Raw genomic sequence first — 15241 nt, 5'->3', positions numbered from 1 at the left:
TTTCTTTCTTTCTTTCTTTCTTTCTTTCCTTCTCCTTCCCTCCTTCCTTTCTCTCTCTCTCCTCTCTCTTCCCCACCCTCCGTCCTTCCTTCCTTTATTTTTTCTCTGATGAGGACAGACTATTTAATCTCCATCAACTCACCCTTATCACTTTAGTTCCTTCTAAGCTTTCCTTTCCAGCCAGGTTCCCACAGCTACATCTGCCCTCAGTCTAACTGTGGCTTGGGCTCTCAGGGAGGCACTAGCTTTGACCGCTTGGTCATCATTTCTTTTAGATTCACAACAGTATTAAATAATAGCATATCCGCATTTAATTATGATTCAGCCTTCCTGGCCCCACATCCACAAATTTCTAGTGTTTTGAAGGGAAGGAGTGTTTGCTACAAATATGGGCTGTAGGGACAATGTTTTGATCTGCTTTTCATTCCCTATAGTCATAAACACATGTTAAGGGTGGCTAAAATGGTTGGGAATGGAGAGTTTGGATAATCTAACATGGTGTAGATAGGGGTCTTCACATGTCTGAGCACACAATATTTTCTGCTTTTTAGTTTCTTTCTTCACAAATATGCCTTTCTTACCCCTTTCTTTTAAACACTGGCACAGAACAACTAGAACTTTTGCTCTGGTTTCATAATTTATGTGGCTGATTTCATAGACTGCTGTGTTTCATGTTATGTAATATTTCTGACAGTTACAAATAATTTTTTTTCCCCATTTTTAGGACATGGGACTTTTGTGTTGGTATGTTTGGAAGGGACAAAGAGTAAAAATAACATGAGACAATGTGATGTAAGAAGGGTATATACTTTCCCTGGTGCAAACTGCATACCTCCTCTGTCCCCAGCCCAATGCGATGTTTCTGTCCCTGGTCGATGTTGAATTCCCTGTCCGTGCAGCCTGTGGTTAGCCACTGCTAGATCTTTCTTTCAACTGTGATGCTCCCTGTGGGGTTGGTTGTGGCATGAGGGGGAGTCTTGGTGACTGATAGTTTTGGCACCTTCTGTTTGTTGTAAGCTTCAGCTGCCTCAACCCCTTTCCAAGATCATGATACTTTCCTTTGCTCAAGATTTACTTTATGATTGATCTTTACTATAGACCCTTGGATATCAGAGATTAGACTGTTTAAGGAATGTATATTGTTATAGTAGGGTGAGACATCCACACTTAATTAACTTCAGACATCAGGACTTGTGTTGTCAGGGTTCCTGTCAATGGAACAATAAACAGTATAATCTCTAAACCTGACAGTGTGATCACACAGCAGTGTGTTCCAAACACCACCAAAGCAGCCATAAAATCAGGGCCCGTTTTGAAGATAACAGCTGATATTTACTAAACTAGTATCAACTAATTATACAGCAATAAAAAAGTCAAAAACAAATGTTCACTGGCAAGTAATTCCTTACCTCAGGATAATAATATAAGGTAACCTTACAGTCTGTTTTGTTGGATGATCTCGGGGTTTTATAAGTACTAATACGTCATATCTCATAAGGTATATAAGAAGTAAGAAAATCATATGGTCATTTCTCGAGGTAGTCTGACTGTTTGTGTTTATATCTTCTTACTTTTGAACTTAGGTCTTTGTATCTTAAATTGTTCACACAAAAAAGTCACTGGTCCAAGGCAAAACTGTGGCATAGGTAAAATTTGTTTTTTGTTTTTTGTTTTTTTTAAATTTTTTTAAATGTTTATTTATTTTTGAGACAGAGAGAGACAGAGCATGAGCAGGGGAGGGGCAGAGAGGGAGGGAGGCACAGAAGCTGAAGCAGGCTCCAGGCTCTGAGCTGTCAGCACAGAGCCCGACGTGGAGCTCAAACTCACAAACTGTGAGATCATGACCTGAGTCGAAGTCAGACGCTTAACCGACTGAGTCACTCAGGCGCCCCTAAAATTTGAATTCAATGGCTTCCACTACCTCCTTATCCTCCTTTTCTCTTTGTTCTTGCTACTCCTTCACCCCCACATAAGGCCTAAACTGGGCCCCATTCTGGGTCTCTGTCAATTACTATATAACTTATAATTAAGGTATTACCTGAGGAAATATTTATATAAAACCCCTCCTAGGAATGTGTTTCCTTTTTTTCTGGTAAATGTTTACTTTGATATAATATTAAAATTGCAGGAATTTAACAGATCAAATTGTACCAGGAAATTTAACATTGATACAGCGTTATTATTCATATTAAATGTATAGTCTATATTAAATTTTATAAATTATCCCAATAATATTCTTTAAGCCTTTCCCCTCATTCCAGATCCAATCCAGGAACACACTTTATACTTAATTGGCATCCATGAGTCTTCTTTAAATTGAGATAGTTAGTCTTTATCTTTCTTTTTCTTTATATTTTAAAAAGTGCAGACCAATGATTTTATAGAACGTCCTTTAATTTGAGTTTGTCTGATGTTTCCTCATGATTAGACTCAGGTTATGCATTTTTGGTAGGAATGCCACAGAAGTGATGTGTTCTTCTTGGCACATCGTATCAGAAGGCTCATGATGGTTGGAATACATTTCTTTTCTCAAAGGGGACTCCTAAATATGAGAAAGCTTTCATGTCCTAAAGGAAAATATCTTTGAAAATGAAACAAGAGGAGGGGCGCCTGGGTGGCTCAGTCGGTTGAGCGCCGACTTCGGCTCAGGTCATGATCTCGCGGTCTGTGAGTTCGAGCCCCGCATCGGGCCCATGTGCTGACAGCTCAGAGCCCGGAGCCTGTTTCAGATTCTGTGTCTCCCTCTCTCTGACCTTCCCCCATTCATGCTCTGTCTCTCTCTGTCTCTCTCTGTCTCAAAAATAAATAAACGTTAAAAAAAAATCAAAAAAAAAAAAAAAAAGAAAATGAAACAAGAGGGTACAATGTATTTGAACAAGGGATCTTATCAAATCCCTTAAGGCAAACTGTTACCTACTCTGCTTGTTTGTCATATGGTTTATCCTGGTACTATTAGTTCACTCCTTAATTCATGTATTTGTTGACTCATTTAATCAATGTTGGTCAAACACCTACTGAGGGCCAGAAAAATTCCAAGTGCTGATAAACAAAAACAAAACAAAACCCGCCTTCCTCATGAAGCTTCTATTCTAGTGTGGAGAAAAATATATGTTAAACAACTTAAGTCAGTTCTATAGTATGTTAGAAGGTAAGAAGTACCATGGGGAAAATATAAAGCAGGGAAGGTATGATGGCGAACCCTGCAGGAGGCTGTAACCTAAGAGAGGTGATGAAGAAGGCCTTCCTGAGAAGGTAACGTAGTAAACTTCAGGCCCAGAAGCTGAGCAATGTGCCTTCTGTACTTTGAGGAGGCAGATATCAAAAGGGCATTCAGTGAAAGAAATGTACCCTTTGAAAATTTTATTAGTGAATCACCTATAATTCACCCATCAAGTAGTTGAAATGTCAGAGGCCAGGGAGGAGGAAAGTATTAGTGACAGCTATTCACTGGTATTTGGAATATTGGGTGGGACAGAACCAGGAAAGATGTAATCCCAGCGCAAGGTTCCAGAGAATTAAGCTAGTGCTCACTAAGTAGAATGAGAGAAAGATAAGGCAGGGGACGAAGATGGAAGACTAGGAAGGATAAATGGGGCAAAATTTGAACAACAGCTGGTGGAAAGTAAGCTAGACAATAACATATAATGCATATATTGCATACTATATTTTAAAGTTTTATATTTTGAGAAAGGAAATAGACTTTTGCTTTCAGATTGCACGAAGCAATTGCTTTTTGACACTTGACACCATATGAAGAATTTAGCTTCACGTCACAGTGTCTCAGAATTGAATCTGCTTATTTCCACATATCCTAGAGCAGGAGTTTCATATAAATGATAATACACGTCAATGGAATCTCTTGCCTGGTGGAAAGTGAGTCTTTTAATGAACATATTTTCTCAGGTATATTCACTGTACTACCTTCAAAGTTTGGAGCTCTGGCTGCTCCTTACTGTCAAGGTGGAGAGATGTCTAAGGATCTTGCTCCTCTCCTTTCAACCTCACTGCCTCTACAAGCCCCATCTTCTTTGGTACTCTTTTCACCTCCTTTGGCTACTCCTCAATCCCAGATGGTTCCCTAGGCCTGTAATGCTCTTATATCACAACCACTTCCCACTCTTCTTTTCAAAGACACTCTGAAATGTTATTTTCTTGTGGCCTTTCTCAATTGTATGGGGTTCACAATTGGTTTACATCAGAAAGCCAGGCCCACAGGTGGGCAGGGTGGTGGTACAATGCTTCAGTTGTGTTCTTTTTTCTTCTTCAAAGTTTTATTTAAATTCTAGTTTGTTAACATACAGTGCAATATTGGTTTCAGGAGTAGAATTTAGTGGTTCATCACTTATAACACCCATTGCTCATCACAACAAGTGCCCTCCTTAATACCCATTACCCATCTAGCCCATCCTCCTGCCATGTCCCTCCATCAGCCTTCAGTTTGTTCTCTATCATTAAGAGATTCTTATGGTTTATTTCCCTCTCTTTTCCCACCCTCATACGTTCAACTGTTTTTTTTTCTCAAATTCCATATATGAGTGAAATCATATGGTATATGGTATTTGTCTTTCTCTGAATGACTTATTTCACTTAGCACAATACACTCTAGCTCCATCCATGTTGTTGCATATGGCAAGATTTCATTCTTTTTGATGGCTGAGTAATATTCCATTGTATTTGTTTGTGTGTGTGTGTGTGTGTGTGTGTGTGTGTATACATAGCACATCTTATTTATTCATTCATCAGTCAGTGGACATTTGGGCTCTTTCCATTGTTTGGCTATTGTTGCTAATGCTGTTATAAATATTGGGGTGCATGTTCTCCTTCAAATCTGTATTTTTTTATGCTTTGGGTCATTACCTCATAGTGCAATTGCTGGATTATAGGGTAGTTCTACTTGTAACTTTTTGAGGAAACTCCATACTGTTTTCCAAAGTTGCTGCACTGGTTTATATTCCCACCAACAGTGCGAGAGGGTTCCCTGTTCTCCACATCCTCACCAACACCTGTTGTTTCTTGTGTTGTCAATTTTAGCCATTCTGATGGGCATGAGGTGGTATCTCTTCATGGTTTTGATTTGTATTTCCTTGATGATGAGTGACATTGATCATCTTTTCATGTGTCTGCTAGTCATCTGGATGTCTTCTTTGGAAAAATGTCTTAATGTTTTCTGCCCGTTTCTTAACTAGATTATTTATTTTTTGGGTGTTGAGTTTGACAAGTTCTTTATAGATTTTGGATACTAACCCTTTATCAGATATGTCATTTTCAAATATATTCTCCTATTGCATAGGCCGCTTTTTAGTTTTGTTGCTTATTTCCTTCACTGTGCAGAAGCTTTTTATCTTGATGAAGTCCCAAAAATTCATTTTTGCTTTTGTTTACCTTGCCTCCAGTGATGTGTCTGGTAAGTAGTTGTTGCAGCCAAGGCCTGTGTTCTCCTTTAGGATTTTGATGTTTTCTTGTCTCACATTTAGGTATTTCATCCATTTTGAATTTATTTTTGGGCATGGTGTAAAAAAGCGGCCCATTTTCCTTCTTCTACGTGTCGCTGTCTAGTTCTCCCAACACCATTTGTTCAAGAGACTGTCTTTTTTCCATTGCATAGTCTTTCCTCCTTTGTCAAAGATTAGTTGACCATATAGTTGTGGGCCCATTTCTGGATTTTCTATTCTAGTCCATTGATCTATGTGTCTTTTTTTTTTTTTTTTTTTTTTTTTGGTGCCAGTACCATCCTGTCTTGATGACTAGAACTTTGTAGTACAGCTTGAAGCCCAGAATCCTGATGCCTCCAGCTTTGCTTTTCTTTTTCAGGATTGCTTTGGCTATTCAAGGTCTTTTGTGGTTCCATACAAATTTTAGGATTGTTTTTTTCTAGCTCTGAAAAATGCTGGTGGTATTTTGATAGGGATTGCATTAAATGTGCAGATTGCTTTGGGTAGTACAGACATTGTAACAATATCTGTTCTTCTAATTCATGAACATGGAATGTATTTCTTTGTATTCTCTTCAGTGTCTTTCATAAGTGTTCCACAGTTTTCAGAATACAGATCTTGTACCTCTTTGATTAGGTGTATTCCTAGGTATCTTATGGTTTTGGGTACAATTGTAAATGGGATGAATTCCTTGATTTCTTTTGCTGCTGCCTCGTTATTGGTGTGTAGAAATGCAACAGATTTCTGTATGTTGATTTTATATCCTGTGTCTTTGCTGAATTCATGTATTGGTTGTAACAATCTTTAGGTGGAGTCTTTCGGGTTTTCTACATGGAGTATCACGTTGTCTGAAAATAGTGTAAGTTTGACTTCTTTGCCAATTTGGATGTCTTTTTATTTCCTTTTGTTGTCTGATTGCTGAGGCTAAGACAGCAAGACTATGTTAAATAGTAATGGTGAGAGTGGACATCCCTGTCCTGTTCCTGACCATAGAGGAAAAGCTCTCAGTTTTTCCCTATTGAGGGTGATATTAGTTGTGGGTCTTTTGTATATGGCCTTTATGATTTTGAAGTATGGTCCATCTATTCTTTCTTTGGTGAGGGTTTTTATGAAGAATGGATGCCCTATTTTGTCAAATGCTTTTTCTGCATCTATTAAGAGGGTCATATAATTTTTTTATTAATGTGATGTATCATGTTGATTGATTGGTAAATATTGAACCACCCCTGAAGCCCAGGAATAAATCCCACTTGATTGTGGTGAATAATTCTTTTAATGTACTGTTGGATTCAATTTGCTAGTATCTTGTGGAGAATTTTTACATCTATGTTCATCAGGGATATTGGCCTTAATTCTTTTTAGTAGGTTACTTATTTGGTTTTAGAATCAAGGTAATGCTGGCCTTGTAGAAGGAGTTTGGAAGTTTTCTTTCCATTTCTATTTTTCAAAACAATTTGAGAAGAATAGGTGTTAGCTATGCTTTAAATATTTGGTAGCATTCCCCTGGAAAGCCATCTGGCCCTGGACTTTTGTTTTTTGGGAGCTTTTTAATTAATGATTCCATTTCTTTTCTGGTTATGGGTCTGTTCAAATTTTCTATTTCTTTCTGTTTCAGCTTTGGTAGTTTGTATGTTTCTAGGAATTTGTCCATTTCTTCCAGATTTCCCAGTTTGTTGGCGTAAAATTTTTCATAATATTCTCTTACAATTGTTTGTATTTCTTTAGTGTTGGTTGTGATCTCTCCTCTTTCATTCATGATTTTATCTATCTGGGTACTTTCTCTTTTCTTTTTGATAAGCCTGGCGAGGCACTTATCAATTTGATTAATTATTTCAAAGAACCAGCTCTTAGTTTCATTGATATGTTCTACTGGGTTTTTTTTTGTTTGTTTCTATATCATTTATTTCTGCTTGAATCTTTATTATTTCCCTTCTTCTGATGAATTTAGGCTTTAGTTGCTGTTCCTTTTCTGTCTCTTTTAGGTGTACGGTTAGGCTGTATATTTGAAACTTTTCTTGCTTCTTGAGGTATTGCAATATACATCCTTCTTAGGACAGACTTTGCTGCATCCCAAAGATTTTGGACTGTCATGTTTTCATTTTCATTTGCTTCCATGTAATTTTTATTTCTTCTTTTATTTCCTGGTTAGACCATTCATTCTTTAGTAGGATGTTCTTTAGCCTCCATGTATTTGAGGTCTTTCCAATATTTTTTCTTGTAATTGACTTCAAGTTTCAGAGTGTTATTGTCTGAAAGTATGCATGGTATGATCTCAATCTTATTATGCTTATTGAGGGCTGATTTGTGACCCATTCTGTGATCTTTTCTGGAGAGTGTTCCATGTGCTCTTGAAAAGAATGTGTATTCTGCTGCTTTAGGATAAAATATTCTGAATATATCTGTTAAGTCCATCTGATCTAGTGTGTCATTCAAAGCCATTGTTCCCTTGTTGATTTCCTGCTTAGATGATCTTTCCATTGATATAAGTGAGATGTTAAAGTCCCCTACTATTATTGTAATTTTTTTTTTGAGAGAGAGAGAGAGCACGAGCACGACTGTGAGTGGGGGAGGGGTGGAGGGAGAGGGAGAGGGAGAATCTTAAGCAGGCTCCATGCTCACCATGAAGCATGAAGTGGGGCTCAATCTCATGACTGTGAGATCATGACCTGAGCCAAAATCAAGAGTCAGATGTTTAACCAACTGAGCCACTTAGGAGCCCCCCATTACTGTATTATTATCATTGAGTTTTTTTATGTTTGTGATTGATTTATATATTTGTGTGCTTCAAGTTGGGGGCATGTTTACAATTGTTAGATGTTCTTGATTATGAGGCATTAATTATGATATAATGCCTTTATTCATCTCTTATTATAGTCTTTGTTTTAAAATCTAGTTTGATTGATATAAGTATGGCTACTCTGGCTTTCTTTTGATGTCCATTAGCATAATAGATGGTTCTTCATCCCCTCACTTTCAGTATGCAGGTGTCTTTAGGTCTAAAATGAGTCTCTTGTAGGCAGCATATAGATGGGTTTTTTTTTTGTTTTGTTTCGTTTTGTTTTGTTTTATTTTTATTTTTTTAGAGAGAGAGAGAGAGGAAGAATAAGTGGGGAGAGGAGCAGAGAGATAGGGAGAGAGAATTGTAAGCAGTCTCTATACTCAACACAGAGCTTGATATGGGGCTTGATCTCACAACCCTGAAATCAAGACCTGAGCCAAAATCAAAAGTCAGATGTTTAACCAACTGAGCCACCCAAGCCCCCAAGGTGGGTTTTTTTTTTGTTTTTTTTTTTTATCATCCATTCTGATACCCTATGTCTTTTGATTGGAGCATTTAGTCCATTTATATTCAGGGTGACTACTGATAGATACGAATTTAGTGCCATTATATTGCCTGCAAAGTTGGGTGTTTCTGGTGATGTTCTCTGTTCCTTTCTGGTCTTTGTTGCTTTTGGTCTTTTTATTCCCCACTCAAAGAGTACCCTTAAATATTTCTCGCAGGACTGGTTTAGTGGTCACAAACTCCTTTAGTTTTTGTTTGTCTGGGATACTCTTTATCTCTTCTTCTATTCTGAATGACAGCCTTGCTGGATAAAGCATCTTGATTGCATATTTTTCCCATTCAGCACGTTGAATATATCCTGCCACTCCCTTTTGGCCTGCCAAGTTTCTGTGGACAGATCTGCTGAGAACCTGATCTGTCTTCCCTTGCAGGTTAAGGACTTTTTCCCCCTTACTGATTTCAGTATTCTTTCCTTGTCCTTGTATTTTGTGAATTTGACTGTGATACATCTTGGTGATGGCCAGCTTTTGTTGAATTTAATGGGAGTTCTCTGTGCTTCTTGGGTTTCAATGTCTGTCTCCTTCTCCGGATTAGGGAAGTTTTTGCTATAATTTGGTCAAAGAAGACTTTTGCCCCTTTTTCTCTCTCTTCATCTTCTGGGAGTCCTATGATATGAATGTTATTTTGCTTTGGGGAGTCACTGACTTCTCTAAGTCTACCTTCATGATCCAATACCTTTATTTTCCTCTCCTTTCAGCTTCATTATTTCCCATAATTTTATTTTCTATATCACGGATTCATTCCTCTGCTTCACCCATCCTCACTGCCATGACATCCATGGGTTTTCATCTCAGTTATAGCATTTTAATTTTGGCCTAACTAGATTTTAGTTTTTATTTGTGTAGTAAGAAATTCTCTAGTGTCTTCTATGCTTTTTTAAAGCCCAGTTAGTATCCTTGCAATTATTATTTTAAATTATAGTTCAGACATCTTACTTATATCTGTATTGATTAAATCACTGGCCATTACTTCTTCCTGTTCTTTCATTTGGGGTGAATTCCTATGTATTGTCATTTTGCCCAGGGAAAGAAAAGAAAAAAAAAAGGGAAGTTAAATCATAGGTGTGTTTTGGTCTGCTAATTAAAAGAAACTAGATTCAGGGACGCCTGGGTGGCTCAGTTGGTTAAGTGTCTGATTGGCTCAGGTCATGATCTTGTGGTCGGTGAGCTTGAGGCCCGTGTCAGGCTCTGTGCTAACAGCTCAGAGCCTGGAGCCTGCTTCAGATTCTGTGTGTGTGTCTCTCTCTGCCCCTCCCCTGCTCATGCTCTCTCTCTCTCTCTCTCTCAAAAATAAAAAAAAATTAAAAAATTAAAAAAAAAGAAGCTAGATCCAAAAATAAAAAAATAAATGAAAAAAAATTTAAAGGCAAGAAATCTAGATCCTTAGTGTGTTTTTGTCTACTTGTTAAAAGAAGCTAGATCTAAAAAATAAAAAAATAACTAAAAGCAAAAATAAAAATAAAATAACGATAAAATGAAAATAAAAAGGAAGTCAGATCCTATTTCCCCTAGAGCTGAAGTTTGCAGCACTCTACAATCGGTAGATTTGATGCATGCCAGCAGTATGCTGGTCTTCTGGGGCAGAGGCCTGTGGTGCTGATTACCAGGCAGACTTGGCTGCTGGAGAGGCAACTGCAGGACGCAGAGGGGTGAGGCTTGGTATAAGCGGTTTGGGACAAGCCACTTGGTGGCTCTGTTTTGCTCCCCGAAGTTGGTCAGTGCTGATGGGCCGGGTGAAAATGGGGTGGCCCTGCTCTCTCATCCCCAGAGCAGGGAGCTCCCACCCACCGATCTTCAGGAAGCCTTCACAGATGAGCAAACAATCACCTCTCTGTGTCCTTGGCTTCCACCAGATCCCCTCCTTCACCCTGCCTGGGTCTGAGGTGTCCGCCTGCCAGGGGCACAGCAATCCTGTATCTTATCTCAGGTACGTGGCTTAGCTTAAAAACTCCAAATTTTAGAGGTCCTGAGGGAGGGTCTCGCTGCACTGTAGCTGTTTGCCAGTTTGTCCCAGAAATTGTTTGTGCAACTGTGCAGCAATTCAGAGTTTATGGTAAAGGGCAGCAGGAAGCTGGCAGAAAGTCTCGCTGCCCTCAGCCAGCATCCCCATTCCTATATTAGTGAACAGAGCAGCTCACTGGTGCCCACCGGGTCTTTTGCCCCTGGAGTGCTCATGCCCCCTCTCAATGCCTTCCAAGCAGGGGAAATGCCTCTCCCCTTGCAACCCAGGGTATCCTTAGACCACGCTGCCTGCTGTTGGGTCTCTACCTTCCTTCCCACTGGAACCCCACCAAGTGCAACCCCGGCGATGGTGTGGACCTCTGAAATGTCAGACTCTGCACTCCACTGTTTATAAAAACCTGTGGGATTCAGCCCCTCTCTTTTTTCCCAGTCAATGGTTTTGGGGAAGAGTTTTTCTTGTGCAATTGCCCCATTGTACTTTCTCTCTCTCTCCCTCTCTGTCTCTCTGTCTCTTTCCTCTGTGTGATCAGGGCTTCCTCCCCATCGCAACATCTGCAACTCTTCCCTCCACCAAATCAACTCTCTGCAGTTGCTACCTTCCATGATGTGGTGTTTTTTTATTCACCCCAGTTATTCAGTTTTACTCTCAATCCTCAGATCAATTTCTTGGGTGTTCAAAATGATTTTATATTTATCTAGCTGTGTTCAAGGGACGAGGCAAGCGTAGGCTCTCCCTATTCCCATGCCATCTTAACGCCTCCTCACTTCAGTTGTATTCTAAGAATGTGGGACACTCACCTCAGATCCTTCTGTATTCCTGCTTGCTTTGTGGCAGGCAGAACAATGTTGAAATTGAGACGTGACCTCCGGAGCCTGGTTTGAATCCTGGCCCCAGCACTAATTAGCTATGTGACTTTAGGAGGTTACTTAGGCTTTCTTTTCTTTCTTTCTTATTCTTATTCTTATTTTTTTTGAGAGAGAGAGAGGGAGAGGGAGAATCCCACACAAGGGGCAGAGAGAGTGAGAATGAGAGCGTGAGAGAGAGCAGGGCTCACCTGGGGCTCATGTTTTTACATGGAGCAGGGCTGAAGCTCACCAGAAGCAGGGCTCGAACTCACCTGAATGGGGCTCGTGCTTACCCAATGTGGGACTTGAACTCAACAACTGTGAGATCACGACCTGAGTTGAAGTCAGATGCTTAATGACTGAGCCACCTAGGCATCCTAGGAGTTACTTAGTCTTTCTATATCTCAGTGTCATATGTAGAGTGAAGATAATAAGAGTTCACCCTTTATGGGGTTGTTGTAAGGATTAGATAGGTTAACATTGGGAAACACCTTTACAGTGGAGACTGGGACATAGTAGGGATGATATAAATGCTTACTAAATAAATAAATAAAATAAGTTTGAGGTGATGGCTATGTGGAACAAGAAGGTTTGGTTTAGGGCAGTGTTTTAAATATTCATCACAATGTGAACCCAGAGTTACACCTGCAGTGGTCAGAGGCAGTCTCTTTACTATATAGGGGTGGCAATAATATAATATGCTTCTTGTACAGCTAGGCATGGTCATGTGACCAAATTCCGACCAAGGGAATGTGAGCAGAAATCAAGTGTGCCATTTGATGTGAGCAGAAATCAAGGTTGTGCCCTCAAAAGGGACAGATGTGTGCTCCATTTGCTCCTTTGCTTCCCTTCTCATGGTTGGCATGCGGTCATGACCAAGTGAGGGGGGACAGCCGCCTTAGACTCAGAGATGAAGGCCTCATTTTTGAGGATGGCTTAGTTGCCTAACCAGTCGTGCCATCTAGGTCTGAGATGTTTTGTGTGAGAGCAATAAACTTTTACATTGTTGAAGCCATGGTATTTGGGGAGGTTCTTTTCATTATGGCTGCTTAGACTATACATACTACAGAAGGTATTGATAGCTAATTGCCTAATATCTTATTAATATCTAGAAGCTTCAAAGACTTGGTGGAGGTCACACAGTTTGTAAGAAGCCATAGTGGGATTCAAATCCCACTGCTCTGATGCTAGAGTTGAGACTTTTAACTGTGCATCATGTTGTTTTGCCCCTTGAAGCCCTGCTGGTCTATGATCTGGGTTTTGGGAAAGAAGATAAGAGAGAGACCCTCCTCTTGGTCTACAGCCCCAGCTACAACCAGTAGTTCCACTGAGCATGTATAATTTATAACTATTCACTTCTCCATAGATATATAAGTGTGTGGTCTCAAGCTATATTGAATGCATTGATTTATCTATGAGGATTTGTCATTTTTTTTTGAATTGTCGAACTTTAAGAACCCATGTCTGGTTTCTGCATACAGACTTAAGCCCGGAGTCAAGCACAAATACAACACTTAACAGCACATACAAAGGAGGCAGTCAAAATATCTCAAAGACAGCAGCCCTGGAAAACAACTCAAGCCAGGCATAGCAATCCCAGTAGTTAACATGACAGATTTGCACAGGCCATGCAGGATCCCAGATGAGGAGGAAAAGTGGGTGAGCAGCAGAAGTCAAAGCCAGTCTGAGTCAGATACAGAGGCCAGCGTGCTTGGGCAAACTTCGAAAAGGCTGAACTCCAGCCGCAAATGTTTGCTTGCTCTCTCTATACTATTCAAGGTATCACAATACCATCAGTGATGATGTCAGACTTTCGAGAAAGAATGGAAGAAATGTCTTCGGCTTTCTGTGGTCGCAGTGGGGCTAAGGTAATGCTTATTCTTGGCACTATACCTAACACCTGTTCATCCTTCAAGGTTCATTTGGCCTTTATTTCTTGAGGAAGCCTCTCACGACCTCTCAAGTTCAGGTTAGGTGACCTTCTCTGATACCACTGCAGCAGCTGTATTTTCTTCCTCAGAGCACTCTTCACATCATGTTATTTCCTGGCTTTTTGCTTGTTTTTGCCTATCCCCATCTCTTCACTACTATGTTCCCAAAGTCAAGCACACAGAGTGCGTAGGACATTGTAGCCACTCACCAGATGGAATGAATCTCATGGGGGTAGGTGGAAATGGCTGAATATAATGCGAGAGGTGTTGTTCTTTCTGAACAATCTAATAAAATATGCAATGTATAGGTACCTAGAATCTAACAACTTATCCATCTTTAAAATTTTATTTCCAGTCCTTACTCTCAGTGCTGGTGAATGTCAACTATTTCAAGTTTTGCAGAAAAAACTGACAGTATGTCACAAGGGACTTCAAATATGCATATGATTTGAACCAAAAATTACTTCTAGAAGTAGGTCCTAAGGAAGTAAGTACAAATGCAAATAGAGGAAGGATGTTCACTATACTGTTATTTATAGTAGGAAAAAATTAAATGTTTCCAGTAAGGGAATGTGTAAATAAGGGATCAGTCCTTTGATTGCACATTGTGCAGGCATGAGGGAAAAAAAACACACACTTTGGAAGAATATTTAAAGACTCAGGAACAATTTCATTCCATAATATTAAGTAAAAGAAGCAGGACTTTGGACATGGTTGATGTGCCACGGTGCCAGAGAGGTGGCAGCAAGGTGGTGGACAGGGAGTTTGGGGATGTGTGGCAAAGGAGTTTTCCATCAGGAATAAGAAATTTAAACAAAGGATGTGGTGACCTAACCATTCGCTTTCTTTTGCAGGGAGCATTCCTGATGGACAGGCTTTGCATTTCAAGAAAACTGGAGATTCAGCAAAATTACAAGAAATTGCTACGGTAGGAAAAGAAGGTTCAAACCTCATAGGAATCCCAATTCACAGATGGATGCCTTGATAATCTGAAACATCTCTAGTGAGATGAAGAGGAAAGCTCAGGAAGCAATTTAGAAAAGCTAATCAGCTTTTGTCAGAAGAACAAGTTGATCAGCCATTGCCAGAACTATCTAGCACTGACCAGGCTTTGTCTGAAGAACATTGCAGAGGTGACCAGCTCAGCCAGAAAAGCATAGAAAAAAAGAAAAAACCCCTTTAATATTAAAAAAAAAAAAAAAAGAAAAAAAAAGAAAAATAAAGCATCAAATGGAAAAGCAGAAGAAAAACATGAATGAGTACAAGCTAAGTGTGCTGCTAAGAAACAAGAATTTCAGAGTAGAAAATGAGAGAGACAAAGTTCAAAGGCTCTACAAAATGAAAAAAAATGGAAGCGTTCAAAATGTTGAGCAAAAAGATTAAAAAGGGCCAACCAAACTTGAATTTACAAATGTAGTATCTTTAAAAAAAAAATACAAGAAAAGAAACCTGTCAGATATTTTGTCCTTAATCAAGAGTGAACCTATCTGCTGTCTATTGAGTTCTTCTGCATATGTCATGTACCTCCAAACAATTAACTGAAGTTATCACCATAAACTGGAACGCTAAGCTACACTAAATATAATATGTCTAAGTATTTTTGTTCTTGTAAAGGAAAATTTTCTATATACGATCTACAGAATATACTTTGTTTCTTATTTATTTGCCTGTGAGGAAAGTTGGCCTGAAGAATGGAAAGAGCCTTCTATCTGGGTGACAGGTTTAAGC

General features: G+C 39.4%; 1 pseudogene; it reads left to right on the top strand.

Moving 5' to 3' along the window:
* The first annotated feature begins 14360 nt into the window (after positions 1-14360).
* LOC125917678 (thyroid transcription factor 1-associated protein 26-like) lies at positions 14361-14984 on the top strand (annotated as a pseudogene).
* The last annotated feature ends 257 nt before the right edge of the window (positions 14985-15241 follow it).

The sequence above is a fragment of the Panthera uncia genome, unplaced genomic scaffold (genome assembly GCF_023721935.1).
Source record: "Panthera uncia isolate 11264 unplaced genomic scaffold, Puncia_PCG_1.0 HiC_scaffold_221, whole genome shotgun sequence".
Lineage (NCBI taxonomy): Eukaryota > Metazoa > Chordata > Mammalia > Carnivora > Felidae > Panthera > Panthera uncia.
Note: the sequence above shows the minus strand (reverse complement) of the source record. Positions and strands in the feature narration are given on the sequence as shown.